Below are 15,345 nucleotides of genomic sequence, written 5' to 3'. Positions count from 1 at the left end.
AACTAAATGGATAGTGGTTGCTACCCACGAAACTATCCATGGATATCAAATGGTATCCAAACCCGCTACCCGCGGATACCCACTACCCGTCGGGTATCCGCGAAACTCGTTATCCGACGGGTATCCGTCACCCACTATCCGACGAATACCCGCTATCCGCTGGATACCCACGAAATGGAATTTAAATATAAATTTACAACAAATTTAATAGAAAAAAAAATCAGCACAAATAGCATAGTTCAAATCCACAAAGAACAATGTTTAAATTCAAATTCACAAAGAACAATGTTCAAATTCATCAACTAAAATATAAAATCCAACAAAGAACAATGTTTATAATTGCTCGACAGTAGAAATAGAACCCTCTTCATTGAACTCTTCTTCTTCATCTTCAAGACAAGTCCAAAAGCTTCCATTCTTTCATTTAGCTCAGTATTAGACTTTGGGCCTTATTGTTTGGGCCTATTTTAAAATATAAAATACTAGCCCATAATCTCAAAATATGTATTTAAAGCCCATATTTTATAGAATTTTTTGTGGATATTTGACGGGTAATTGACGGATAATTGACGGGTAATTGGCGGGTATTTTTCGCGGGTAAACGGGTTTCGCGGGTATGGATAGTAAGTATCCAAACCCATACCCACGAACTAAATGGATAGTGAATTGTACCCACAAAACTATCCGTGGATATCAAATGGTATCCAAACCCACCCTAATGGGTTCGGGTTTTCGCGGATATCCACTACCCGCGGGTAGATTGCCATCCCTACCCATTGCACTTCTCCGTAGATAGACCTAACAACTCTAGCCCACAGCTCCTCGCCCCCCACAAGATATCTCCAGACCCACTTCATCACCAGAGCATAATTAAACCACTCCAGATTTCTCAAACCCACTCCACCCTCACATTTATTGGAACACAGGTCACTCCATTTGATCCATGCAATAGAACAAGAGGCCCCATTCCCTCCCCATAAGAATTTCACCATCAGAGAATTGAGCTGACTTACCACAGATTTTAGGATAATGGAGAATGAAAGTTGGTAAACCGGGAGGGCTTGCAGAACCGCCTTGATCAAGGTAATACGCCCAGCCAACGATAATTTTCTAGTTTTCCATCCCTCGATCTTTTTCTTCAATTTCTCGACAATGGGATTCCACTCCTTCACACTCTTTCTCCTTCGTCCAATCTGCACACCAAGGTATTTGAAAGGTAAGGATCCCACTTTTCACTTGAGTTCCATCGCCATTCGCTGCACTTTATCTGCTTCAATCCCGACCCCAACAATACAACTCTTTTTAAAATTCACCTCAAGCCCGGAAATGAACTGGAACAGATGTAAGATCTCCTTCAAAGCCACTGCATTTCTCTCATTTTGATCTAACACGAAGATGGTATCATCCGCGTATTGCAAGTGCGAAATTCGGATATTCTCCTTACCAACCATTGCCGGAGTCAGAATTTGTTTGGATGTTGCTCTCTCGATCAAAGAGTGTAGGCCTTCGGCTGCCACAAGAAAGAGGAAAGGTGACATCGGATCCTCTTGTCTCAATCCTCTCTCCAAACCAAATTACCCGGACGGGGATTGTAACACCCCGCTTTTTCCTAGCTAAATTTAGAGTAATTTTGAACTTAGAAGTCAGGATGATTCACACCGGATATAAAGAAAATGAATTTATTTTAATTCCAACAAAAATGATTTACAAAAACATTTGTAAATTTAGTTATTAAATTTATATGCATTGCATATTTATTTATATTAAGCATTTAGCATCTACACGAGCTATTTATTTAAGCAAACACTGAACGATTATTACAGTTTTCATAGTACAACCCGGAAGACTTTTTATTTTATTCAATCACCTACCTCTCCACCACACTAATCTTTTTCCCTACCACCACTAATATTTTCTTTTCCCTACCACTAATCTTTTTCCCTACCACCACTAATATTTTCTTTTCCCTACCACTAATCTTTTTCCCTACCACCACTAATTTGTTTTCATACCACTACGCTTTGTAAAAAAAAAATAGCTTTTAGTCATGCCCTTATATCCTTACTTCTCTCTGCACAACCAAAGTTGGAATTCATAGAAGCCTTTAAGCTCCAAGAGTAGTATCAAAGTAAGGGAGAGCGTGGGAAACCTAGGGCGTAAAGTTAGAGTGAAGATTGTGCTTCGAGGGTGAGTTTTCTTTGGTTTTTCTCAATAGAAAATGCTTTAAGACCATGGATTTTTACACATATGTGTGCTATATTATGTGAGGATATGTTTTATGATTTTGGATGATTATTTTGGTAGAGTTTATTGGGTGAAAAACCGTGCATGAGGTAAGGCAGTGAATCTGCCATAAGCACACTGCTCCGGCAGTGTATTGCAAGGCGATTCCAGCCATCCAAACGGTTACCAAAAATTCCCAAATTAATTGTGTATCGTGTTTAATATGTTTTCTATACTATGGTAAAATATAAGAATATTTAGAGCTCTCATGTTGTATTTATGAATTTTTAAACATCACTGCCCATCTGGAATATATATTTTTTGTAAACCATCTTTGGGAGGCCATAAGTCAAGTTTCAGTCGGTGAAAACCTTTGAAACTTGAGTATGTCACTCTAGACTCCCGTATCTTTCTTTTGGCATCGGCCTCACCATTCTTGAGTAAGGGAAACAACCGGTATAAATTCTTGAAATCTAGTTCTTATTCCTTGTACCATCCAGTAGGTTTTACAAACCTACGACTTTGAGGTCTCAAAGTCCGACTTAAATCTTTGATTATCAAGCATATCTTTCTACTTAATATTCAATGACATGTTGGGAACTTACTTGTTCAGTTTTAGAATTTTTGGTGAAGCCTAAAGTGGTTTTTCCGATTTATGTTCTGAATCTGCCAAACTTGAACTCTTTTTGTGCACTGAACTTTAGACAGTCATATCTTCTAAACCATGAATTTTCTTGGAGTAAATCCAACTGGAGAGTGTTATGATCTCTCCCTAGTTTCCGAATTGACCCTTGGGGTTCCCAGTGGAGTTTTGTAAAGGGAGATATGAATTTTTAAAGAACGCCCACTGACTTGGTTGTAATCTGGAAATCTGAAATTTTTATATTTTTGTTTGTTAAATACCCATCTTTGAGAGGGCATATCTTGCTCGTTTGAACTGTTTTTCATTCGATTCAAATTGGAGAATGATCCTTGAAATGTCTAGTTTCCAGAATGTCTTTTGGAGCCTTATTTGGAGATCCGAGGCAAATTTGGTATCTGTTGCAAAACAACCCCTTAAGGGCTCAAGTTGTTGAATTATTTTCTATGTATCGAAGTTTATTTTAAAGGATGCTTCATGAAAGATTTAGTATATGTGCGTAACGAGTTTGGGGCTTTGATTTTTTTTATCTCAATTGGGCTTTTATTTTTTAATTCAAAGTGGACTGCCTTATTAAATAAATTGGGCTGCATTTTTTACTAAGAAAAATGACTTGGTTTAAATTTACTAATTAGACTCTGATAAAGTTTAATTATTTATTTCTTTAAAGAATGATTTCATATTAATATTAATTATTATTATGTGCATATTTTAAGTGATTACTTTTTATATATTAAGCATGACATGAAGTTTGCATTTGCATCATGCAATAAAGACATTCATGATTTAATTGGTTTTGATTATAATTTCAATTATTAAAAGAAAATCGAGTAAGGATATTGTTGGTGTCCTTAGCTTAGTTTTCAATTTTTATTATTAAATTTGAAAACCCGGCGTGATGAATCAAGTATGTTTAGTACATCCACAAATACATTAAGATTAGTTTCATGAGACCTATTAAGGATAGAATGTCTTGTAGGCTTTGTGACCAGGGGGATTAGCGCTGTTTTCCCAAGACAGGTTTTTATGTGTATGATCTTCAGGCTTTGCCTATCCAGGTGGGCTTACTTTCCAAATGTACAAAGTATGATTGAGTTATTAAGCTCTAAATGTTTCAATGAAATGCAAATTGTTTATTTAATGTAATGAAAACTGTTTATCCAATAAAATGTTTATGTGCACTCTGCTCTGTTTAAGGCTCGCAATTCATGGATCGATCGAGGTTCTCTTATGGCCTAACACGTTATTTGAGAATTGTGTACACTTGTTAGTTGTTTCGGTGGGTTGATCTCCATCGGGCACTAATTCATGTAAGAGGCGTTATAAGGGTGCTTGGCTGGATGTGTTCTGGAGCATGTATCATGTAAGGCCTGCCTGGGTAGCGTCCCGAGGTCAATTCAACTTGTCTGAGTTACGTCCTCAGGGCAAGTGCAATGGGAGAAATGGATCCGTCGGTGGCTAAAAGGTCCGGGATCACAGCGAGTAACAGAAAGGGAGTGTGACATGTGCGCACAAATGAAAAATGTTTTAACATGCTTAGAAGTTCTTTCAATTTAAAACCTTCTAAGTCATGTCAAGTATGATTGGATAAACTGTCTTTATTAAAATATAAAATGTTTCAGAAAATGCATGCCCACTAAGTACATTAGTACTTAGCCCAAAAATACTTTCAAATGTTTTCAGGTTGGCTGGCCGGTGCTGACGGGACGGAGCTGTGGCTAGCGATAAATTCCTATGTTAGACTTCCGCTGTAGCAATTACTCTTATACATCTTTTGTTTTCTCAACTTAAGATGACTTCATGTCGAGCTTAAATTTGAAATTCTAGTTTTATGCTAAATAATGTTGGTTGTCAGAAACATGAAACAAAACTTGTGATCCAAAGGGGCTTAGCCCGACTCGTTATTTTATTATTCGGGTTTTAACAAGGTTGTTCCTTGTTTATTTCTATGAATTATTCACACCTCGATTATATTTATTCATTCAAAAATTGGGGTGTGACAGAATGGTATCAGAGCATGAGTTTTCTTTCATGTCTCTGATAACCATAAGTTTTTTATGTCGAGTCTAGAATAGTATCTCTAGACTTCTAAGAATGTCAGTAGCCCTCAGCTCGCCGTCACACTGCCACAACTAAGGTACGATAATAGTTTCAAAAATATAGATGTATATTCAAAGCTATGAAAATTTTCAAGAAAATGTGCGCCTTATGTTTATGATGTTATGTGAATGCAAATTATCCTTCATGTTGTTATTTTGGGTCTCTGACTCATATAACTAAGCTCAATGTCGTGTTTGGGACTACCCGAGCCCTTAACGAATCAATGTATGTATGGTCGAGTTAGATTCCTTGAATCTTTCCGACATAAGCAAAAGTTTTCATGAAAGGGACATTTAATGTCCATATTGCTCAAAGTTACAAAGAAAGAGAATGTATGTATGTATGTATGTATGAATGTATGTATGTATGTATGTATGAATGAATGTGAAAGTTTTATGTCGTGAGAGTGAGCATATATAACTTAACAGTTCTAAGTTCTTGTGATTCATACCATAGTCATACTTATTCATGCTTCATACATTTCAAGAAATTAACTTAATTAAAACTTGAAAGTACTTACCATAACCTCCGTTGAGCGTGACGAGATGTAGTGCCAAGCTTTTGTCAACTAGTTCAAAGTGTATTTACTTACTTAATCTAGACTCAACTTAGAAGGAATGAGTAGTACTCAGAGCAAAAGAAATGCTCTGATACCATTCTGTCACGACCGCACTTGCTAAGGATAGCAAATTCGGGAAAATCGCGACTAAGGGAGGGAATTTAGGAGCGGGATTTAGAAAGGGCATATTCGTTTTCTTGATGACTCGACTTATATAAAGAAATCAATCGAAATATCTAGATATCAATGAAGGCCACAAGGGGACCGTACATAATATTATCCCAAAACGGGGTACTCAATGGTTTTAGTACATTATTAAATAATACATATTGTTTGACGAATGACATAATATCTTAACATAATCAGTGTTCGCAGCGGAATAACAATAACTTGAGTATATGTATGAAGACATATACTCCACTCTGAGGTTCTCGTCCTAAATTGACAAAAGCTCCGCTTGCACACTACATCCTCGATCACAGCTCAACCTGCACATTTAAAAATACATGCAGGGCTAAGTACAAAAGTACTTAGTGGACACTTGCCGAAATTTACATATATGCATAATATTTTATTGTCAAGCCTTTCAATTGTAGTAATATACGAGGGTTTTCCTTTAAAGACTCGTATTTACCAAACATAATATCATTTCTTTCATCAATAACCCGCGCAGGTATTTTATATTATTAATCACCATATCAGTAACTCGTGCCGAGAGGGAGGCCTCCCTCTACGGACACTATGATCGGCCAACCCGCTAGATGACTCACGATCACAAGGTGTACACTAATTCCGAAGGGATTTGCGGTCCCATCCAGAATCCGAATTCGATTAACATCAGATAGGCAATTAATAATAAAACATAAAGCATTTAGGCATTGACAATATCATTTAAATTCATAAGCATAAAGTCTTAACAATTCTAATATATAATTTTAGTTTATACGTAGAAAGCCTACCTGAATAGCAGACTCACGGTTTAGCTCTAACTCTGGTGCTTGACCTTTAATTTGAGAAAATAAAATAAGATTCTAATTCTCGAAAAAAAATCTCAATAAATGAGGATGCGTGAAATGATTATGCATGACTCATATTCCTTTAATTAAATTATGAGATGCTAATCCTATTTAAGGAATTAAAGCTCGTCTTATGAGGTCGGATTATTAATCTTATCCCGTCAAAACCTTAAACTCAAAACATTATCACATAACTATCATTTAGGTTCGAAACTATTTATTCGAACATCAACATGCGCATTAATCGTAACTCGTTCTATTTATGTCATCAAGTCAAATATTCCGTCATTTAAAAACAAATCCTATAATATTACATAGATAAATTATATCATCATAGATCATGCTTTCTTATTTTTAAAATCATTTAATCATTTTCAAATAATCCATATTAATAAGTCATTTGAAAAGAATTATTTTAAATGAGAGTTTAACTCAAAATATTTCATTTTATAATCCATTTATAAATACTTGAAATAAAGAACTCCATTTAAATAATTAATTTAAAGGTCAATATATAATTAAATTAATCAAGCTCAATTTAAATTAATAATTAAGAGCTCAAATAATTTAAATAGATATAAGCCCAAATTAATTAGATAAATTAAGTCTATCATGTTTTTTTTTATTAACCAAGAGCCCAAACATTTAAATTAAAATAGGCCCAAAACTTTTAAGTGAAATAAGCCCATCAGCTTTTATTTGTAAAGGGCCGAGCCCAAACATTTAAATCTAAGCCCATCAGCTAATTAAATGAGGGCCCAAACACTTATTAAAATCGGCCCAAGTCTCGGCCCAAACAATTAATAAAATCGGCCCAAGAGGGAGCCCAACATTTCAAAAAAAATCGGCCCAACCCGGCCCAATTCCTAACCTAAAAATACACACACAATAAAACACACTCAGCACACACACATCAAAACATGCGCCTCTCTCTCTCTATCTCTATCTCTCGGCTCTCTCTCCCTACTCTCTCTGCTCTCTCTCTTTGTTCGGCTGAGGGCGGCGCCGCCTCCGGCGCGCCGCATCGCCGTCGCCTCCGCTCTCTGTCTCACGACTGCCGGAACAAGGTACAGCAGACGCACGCCGCTGTCAAAGCGGTGCGCCGCCGCCGCTGCCTCCGTCGTCCTTGCAGCAGATCCGCTGCCGCGTCAAGACCACGGCCACCGCTTGGGTCGACGGGAGCCGCTGGAGCTGCTGCTGCTTCGCCGGGAGTCGAGCTGTCGCCGCCTGGAGCTGCTGCTGTTCGCCCGGAGTCGCCGCTGGCTGGCCTGCGATCGACGGCCAGCAGCTCGCTGGAGGAGCGCCGCCGTCAGCCGCTGCCGTTGGCAGCAAGAATCCGGTCAGCCGCCTCTCCTGGTGCCGCCGTCGCCATGGACAGCAGGGCTTCGACTTTCCACCGTATCTTCCCTCTCATTTTATCACTCGATAGGTTCGTATATTAGAATTAGTTTTCAGAAAACTCAACTTTGTATAAAGACTTGATTTTGGAATGAAAACTTGGTTTTCTGTATTCTTATTGAGATACAAATTCTAATTCTGATTTCTTGTGAAAGCTTTGATGCGTACAAATACTGTGAACTGTAAAATGATTGATATGTCTTGGATGGTAATGTGTGTACACAGGAAGGAAGGTTGAAATTAATACCTTTGCTGAACCTTGCTGAAAGAATAACTCTGCTCAAAACGAACACTCTGTACTTTAGAATTTAGCAATTGAAGTTTGTGGTTTTAAAACTGATTCATTTGAGTTAATTTATAGGCGAATTGCTGCGACAATGGAATTTATGAATGTGGAATTTTTGTGAGTGAAAATCGGCTGCGCCTGAACAAATAAGATTTGCTGTTGAAAACTGAGATTTGCTTTGTTGAAATCTGAAACCAAATGAAGGTGTTCGGGTGTGAAATGCACACTTGTGCTAGTCAAAAATGGTGCAAATATGCTGCTGGAGCTGGAGTCAAAAAGAGTATTACATAGGCGTGGAGCTGGAGTCAAAAAAATGTCCAGAACAGATGGCTGAGCATGCTGAAGGAATAGCTGCAGATTTTGCACACACATACACTATTCCTTTTTTTTTTTTTTAAGTGTTGGTAGATAGATAGAAAAATAGGGGTTTGTAAAGTGAAGTATAAACAGAAGCAATAATTCTTGTCTTGGAATTTCTATATCTGTAATATTGTATTGTATTTTTTTTTTAAATAAAATCCAACTACCGGGTTTTGTTAATATCGCGTGTTTATGAAACTACTCGATATCTGCTTCCTTTCTTAGCTAGAATAAATTCTAAATTAAATCCGTAGATTTAATTCTTCATAAATCGGAATAAATTCACGACTCAAGAAATAATAATAAAAATAGAAAAATAATTCTATTGTGATTAATAAATAACATGACTTAGCTAAATCAGTTTTGAATCTGAAATGAATAATTGTTGGCTTACTCAATAATTCTCATCGCGGTTTTACTCACGCGAAGTTAACTGGCTTAGTAATAAAATAATAATCCTGCTTAATTGAATATAATCCAGTGTCATAAGCTGAATTTAAATCATAAATAATTACTGGGTTTGATTTACCGAAAGATGAAATAATAATTATCGTATTCCTGGATTTAAATATAATAAAAGAGCGGGTTGTTACAATGTATGAATGTATGTATGTATGTATGTATGAATGAATGTGAAAGTTTTATGTTATCATTTTAGGTTCACTGCCTATATGATTAGAATGACGAGTTCTTTTACAAACCGTTTGAGAACCACCTAATAATGCCTTACGAATGCTAGTCGTGATAGCACCGCTAGAACGACATAGAATGGACTTATATGATACCAAAGATTTATGATTGAAGTACTTAGAAGTAAGTGCTTTAAGTTAGAAGTTGACTTAGAGCTTTATAAGAGATAAGAAGTTGACATGATTGGGGGCGAAGCTCCCATTTGACTGAGTGATTCGTTGTGCTGGGTCTGGCCAGCCCACATGACTATGATCTTGGTGATTGTCAATTTAGTCATTCCAATGTATAAACTCGTACTATATAGTTGTCCCAATAAGATCTTCTTTGATCACGATAAGCATAGTAAGATTAGAATGAGTTCGTTTGTCAACAGTTCTCGAGACTATAGACATGGTGTTCTCACAATTAGAAAGATGCGATAACAATCAAGCTATGTAGCCGCACTGATAGTGAAGTCTAGTATCCCAAACTAGATTACCAAGATATGCAATTTTGAGGACGAAATTTTTATAAGGAGGGAGGGATGTAACACCCCGCTTTTTCCTAGCTAAATTTAGAGTAATTTTGAACTTAGAAGTCAGGATGATTCACACCGGATATAAAGAAAATGAATTTATTTTAATTCCAACAAAAATGATTTACAAAAACATTTGTAAATTTAGTTATTAAATTTATATGCATTGCATATTTATTTATATTAAGCATTTAGCATCTACACGAGCTATTTATTTAAGCAAACACTGAACGATTATTACAGTTTTCATAGTACAACCCGGAAGACTTTTTATTTTATTCAATCACCTACCTCTCCACCACACTAATCTTTTTCCCTACCACCACTAATATTTTCTTTTCCCTACCACTAATCTTTTTCCCTACCACCACTTATATTTTCTTTTCCCTACCACTAATCTTTTTCCCTACCACCACTAATTTGTTTTCATACCACTACGCTTTGTAAAAAAAAAAATAGCTTTTAGTCATGCCCTTATATCCTTACTTCTCTCTGCACAACCAAAGTTGGAATTCATAGAAGCCTTTAAGCTCCAAGAGTAGTATCAAAGTAAGGGAGAGCGTGGGAAACCTAGGGCGTAAAGTTAGAGTGAAGATTGTGCTTCGAGGGTGAGTTTTCTTTGGTTTTTCTCAATAGAAAATGCTTTAAGACCATGGATTTTTACACATATGTGTGCTATATTATGTGAGGATATGTTTTATGATTTTGGATGATTATTTTGGTAGAGTTTATTGGGTGAAAAACCGTGCATGAGGTAAGGCAGTGAATCTGCCATAAGCACACTGCTCCGGCAGTGTATTGCAAGGCGATTCCAGCCATCCAAACGGTTACCAAAAATTCCCAAATTAATTGTGTATCGTGTTTAATATGTTTTCTATACTATGGTAAAATATAAGAATATTTAGAGCTCTCATGTTGTATTTATGAATTTTTAAACATCACTGCCCATCTGGAATATATATTTTTTGTAAACCATCTTTGGGAGGCCATAAGTCAAGTTTCAGTCGGTGAAAACCTTTGAAACTTGAGTATGTCACTCTAGACTCCCGTATCTTTCTTTTGGCATCGGTCTCACCATTCTTGAGTAAGGGAAACAACCGGTATAAATTCTTGAAATCTAGTTCTTATTCCTTGTACCATCCATTAGGTTTTACAAACCTACGACTTTGAGGTCTCAAAGTCCGACTTAAATCTTTGATTATCAAGCACTATCTTCTACTGAATATTCATTGACATGTTGGGAACTTACCTTGTTCAGTTTTAGAATTTTTGGTGAAGCCTAAAGTTGGTTTTTTCATCCGATTTATGTTCTGATCTGCCAAACTGAACTCTTTTGGCACTGAACTTTTAGACATTCATATCTTCTAAACCATTAATTTTCCTTGGAGTAAATCCAACTGGAGAGTGTTTGTCTCTCCCTAGTTTTCCGAATTGAACCCTTGGGGTTCCCAGTGGAGTTTGTAAAGGGAGATATGAATTTTTTAAAGAAAGCCCACTGACTTGGTTGTAATCTGGAAATCTGAAATTTTTTATATTTTGTGGGTTGTTAAATACCCATTTTGAGAGGGCATAATCTTGCTCGTTTGAACTGTTTTTCATTCGATTCAAATTGGAGAATGATCCTTGAAATGTCTAGTTTCCAGAATGTCTTTTGGAGCCTTATTTGGAGATCCGAGGCAGATTTGGTATCTGTTGCAAAACAACCCCTTAAGGGCTCAAGTTGTTGAATTATTTTCTATGTATCGAAGTTTATTTTAAAGGATGCTTCATGAAAGATTTAGTATATGTGCGTAACGAGTTTGGGGCTTTGATTTTTTTATCTCACTTGGGCTTTTATTTTTTAATTCAAAGTGGACTGCCTTATTAAATAAATTGGGCTGCATTTTTTACTAAGAAAAATGACTTGGTTTAAATTTACTAATTAGACTCTGATAAAGTTTAATTATTTATTTCTTTAAAGAATGATTTCATATTAATATTAATTATTATTATGTGCATATTTTAAGTGATTACTTTTTATATATTAAGCATGACATGAAGTTTGCATTTGCATCATGCAATAAAGACATTCATGATTTAATTGGTTTTGATTATAATTTCAATTATTAAAAGAAAATCGAGTAAGGATATTGTTGGTGTCCTTAGCTTAGTTTTCAATTTTTATTATTAAATTTGAAAACCCGGCGTGATGAATCAAGTATGTTTAGTACATCCACAAATACATTAAGATGAGTTTCATGAGACCTATTAAGGATAGAATTTCTTGTAGGCTTTGTGACCAGGGGGATTAGCGCTGTTTTCCCAAGACAGGTTTTTATGTGTATGATCTTCAGGCTTTGCCTATCCAGGTGGGCTTACTTTCCAAATGTACAAAGTATGATTGAGTTATTAAGCTCTAAATGTTTCAATGAAATGCAAATTGTTTATTTAATGTAATGAAAACTGTTTATCCAATAAAATGTTTATGTGCACTCTGCTCTGTTTAAGGCTCGCAATTCATGGATCGATCGAGGTTCTCTTATGGCCTAACACGTTATTTGAGAATTGTGTACACTTGTTAGTTGTTTCGGTGGGTTGATCTCCATCGGGCACTAATTCATGTAAGAGGCGTTATAAGGGTGCTTGGCTGGATGTGTTCCGGAGCATGTATCATGTAAGGCCTGCCTGGGTAGCGTCCCGAGGTCAATTCAACTTGTCTGAGTTACGTCCTCAGGGCAAGTGCAATGGGAGAAATGGATCCGTCGGTGGCTAAAAGGTCCGGGATCACAGCGAGTAACAGAAAGGGAGTGTGACATGTGCGCACAAATGAAAAATGTTTTAACATGCTTAGAAGTTCTTTCAATTTAAAACCTTCTAAGTCATGTCAAGTATGATTGGATAAACTGTCTTTATTAAAATATAAAATGTTTCAGAAAATGCATGCCCACTAAGTACATTAGTACTTAGCCCAAAAATACTTTCAAATGTTTTCAGGTTGGCTGGCCGGTGCTGACGGGACGGAGCTGTGGCTAGCGATAAATTCCTATGTTAGACTTCCGCTGTAGCAATTACTCTTATACATCTTTTGTTTTCTCAACTTAAGATGACTTCATGTCGAGCTTAAATTTGAAATTCTAGTTTTATGCTAAATAATGTTGGTTGTCAGAAACATGAAACAAAACTTGTGATCCAAAGGGGCTTAGCCCGACTCGTTATTTTATTATTCGGGTTTTAACAAGGTTGTTCCTTGTTTATTTCTATGAATTATTCACACCTCGATTATATTTATTCATTCAAAAATTGGGGTGTGACAGGGATCCATTCACCAAAACATTTGCCGAGCTTGAAGAAAGACATCCCATGATCCATTTTCTCCAAACCGGATCGAAGTTCAGCAAGTCCATCATGGAATCCAGATAATCCCATTCGATAGAATCATATGCTTTGGCAAAATCAATTTTGAAGAGGATCCTGCCTAACCTTCTTTTCTTTGCCTCTGTGATCAACTCATTTAAAATTACAGCTCCATCCAAAATAAAACGTCCAGTGATAAACGCACTTTGGTTATCAGAGATGATCGATCCAATCACGGCCTTCACTCTACCGGCGAGCGTCTTCGCAATGACCTTATAGAGGCTACTGATCAAAGAGATGGGACGAAAATCCTCAATAGAAGCTGCTTCCTGTTTCTTTGGAATGAGTACAATGAAAGATGTGTTCCCGCCTCTCGGAATTTTACCATTTTGGTGAAATTCCTTCATCACCAACATCAAATCATCATTGATAATCATCCAAGAAGCTTTCCAGAAGGTGAAATTGAAGCCGTCGGGACCCGGACTTTTATCTCTGTCACATTCCCAGATGGCTGCCTTGACTTCCTCTTCCTCGAAGGGATGGATCAGCCAGCTCCTGTCCTCGTCTGACAATCTGTTCGCCGAGAAGTTAGCAGAAAAGCTTGGCAATTTCCTTGTCTTATTTCTGAAAAATCTCTCAAAATATTCCTTGACTTTTCTTTTAATAGCTTCTGGACCCGAAACCCAATTATTGTCGAAGTTAAGACCAGCAATTTCATTCTTCTTTCGTCGTCCCATAATTGCTCTGTGATAGAAACCTGAGTTCAGATCTCCCTCAAGTAGCCAACGCCCTTTGGCTTTTTGGTGAAGCAAACTAATTTTGTCTTTCATATTGAGGGTGATGAGAGCTTTAATTTCATTCCTTCGAATAACCTCTGATTCCTCAAGCCCAAAAGTATCATCGAACGTGTCCAATTCCTCAAGCTCGTTCTTTAAAGATCGGATTTTGTGGTCGATGTTTCCAAAGGAAATTCTGTTCCATTCCTTAAGTGTCCCTTTCAGTTTTTTCAGCTTTTCCTTGAAAATAAAGAATTGCCACCCTCTCACTTCAGTTTCCTCCCATGCCTTTTTCACCACTTGAGTGAAATCCGAGTGTGAAATCCAAGCATTTATGAACTGAAACGGCCTCGGTCCCCACTGTTCTGCTTTTGTTGTGAGAAGAATTGGGCAATGATCAGACAAAGATCTTTGGAGGCCCCGTCCGGTAGTCGATGGCCAAGCTGACAACCAAGTCTCATTAACCAAAAACCTATCGAGCTTGCTTTTGCACGCTCCATTTGGCTGATACCACGTAAACTTCCTCCCTTGGGTTCTAATTTCCATAAGTCATCCCCTCCTAATGAATCCATCAAAACTCCTCATATCAGCTGTCTCTCCCGAAAAACCGTTTCCCACCCTTTCATCCGGCCTTCTAATTGCATTGAAATCTCCAAGAATACAAATACAAACATCCGAATTCTGTTCAACAACAGTTTTGATGAGGACTGAAATATGCACCAGCGCTGTGCACTATATAATGGGAACATTTCTGTTTATGCTTATGATTAGTATTATTATTATTAAGCTAACCAGTGCAGGTTTAATTGAAGACTTGGGATAATAAAAGAAATAATAGAGCTTCCGGCGTAGTCAAGCCAGCATAGGCGACTCAGACTAAGGTCAATGTATTAAAGGGGGCTTAAGCCCAATTATCTTAGTAAATGGGCTTGAAGCCCTAGGGCTTATTTACATGCTTATAAATAGAGACTTAGGGGTAGGTTATGGGGGATCTCATTTTTATTCATTCATCTCTTGTAAAATGTAATTCTCTCGATTATAGTGAAAAAACCCCAAAACACCCCGTGGACGTAGGTCTTCTCGACCGAACCACGTAAATCCGGTGTCGTTTACTGCTTTTTAGTTTAGGTGTTGGTTTCTCAATTCACCAACTGGCGCCGTCTGTGGGAAAGGATCGGAGTTACGTCGTGAGTTCCGACGAGCTTACAAAAAAATCAAATCAAATTCACTGTTCGGCACTGTTCGCAAATCATCGGATTACTGTTCATCGCAAAAAAATGGGAGATTCACTGTTCATCGAAATTTTTGGGAAATTGGGGATTTGGGGTTTGGGTTACTGCTGGTTACTATTTGTCGAAGCTGGGTGACTGTTCATCAAAAGGGAGGATCGATGGGTTCTTCCCCAATAAGGGAAAAGTCACTGAAAAATCTCAGATTATCCTTCGATCTG

General features: G+C 37.1%; 2 long non-coding RNA genes across 2 annotated transcripts; both read left to right on the top strand.

The window, feature by feature from the left end:
* The first annotated feature begins 1,597 nt into the window (after nucleotides 1-1,597).
* LOC131004293 (uncharacterized) lies at nucleotides 1,598-4,816 on the top strand. The gene is made up of 3 exons (XR_009094955.1): nucleotides 1,598-2,187; nucleotides 3,843-3,921; nucleotides 4,547-4,816. It is a non-coding gene; the product is annotated as an uncharacterized LOC131004293 (long non-coding RNA).
* Nucleotides 4,817-10,167: 5,351 nt separating this feature from the next.
* On the top strand, nucleotides 10,168-13,029 carry LOC131004292 (uncharacterized). The gene is made up of 3 exons (XR_009094954.1): nucleotides 10,168-10,394; nucleotides 12,056-12,134; nucleotides 12,760-13,029. It is a non-coding gene; the product is annotated as an uncharacterized LOC131004292 (long non-coding RNA).
* Nucleotides 13,030-15,345: the final 2,316 nt, after the last annotated feature.

Source organism: Salvia miltiorrhiza, unplaced genomic scaffold, assembly GCF_028751815.1.
Source record: "Salvia miltiorrhiza cultivar Shanhuang (shh) unplaced genomic scaffold, IMPLAD_Smil_shh original_scaffold_371, whole genome shotgun sequence".
Lineage (NCBI taxonomy): Eukaryota > Viridiplantae > Streptophyta > Magnoliopsida > Lamiales > Lamiaceae > Salvia > Salvia miltiorrhiza.
Note: the sequence above shows the minus strand (reverse complement) of the source record. Positions and strands in the feature narration are given on the sequence as shown.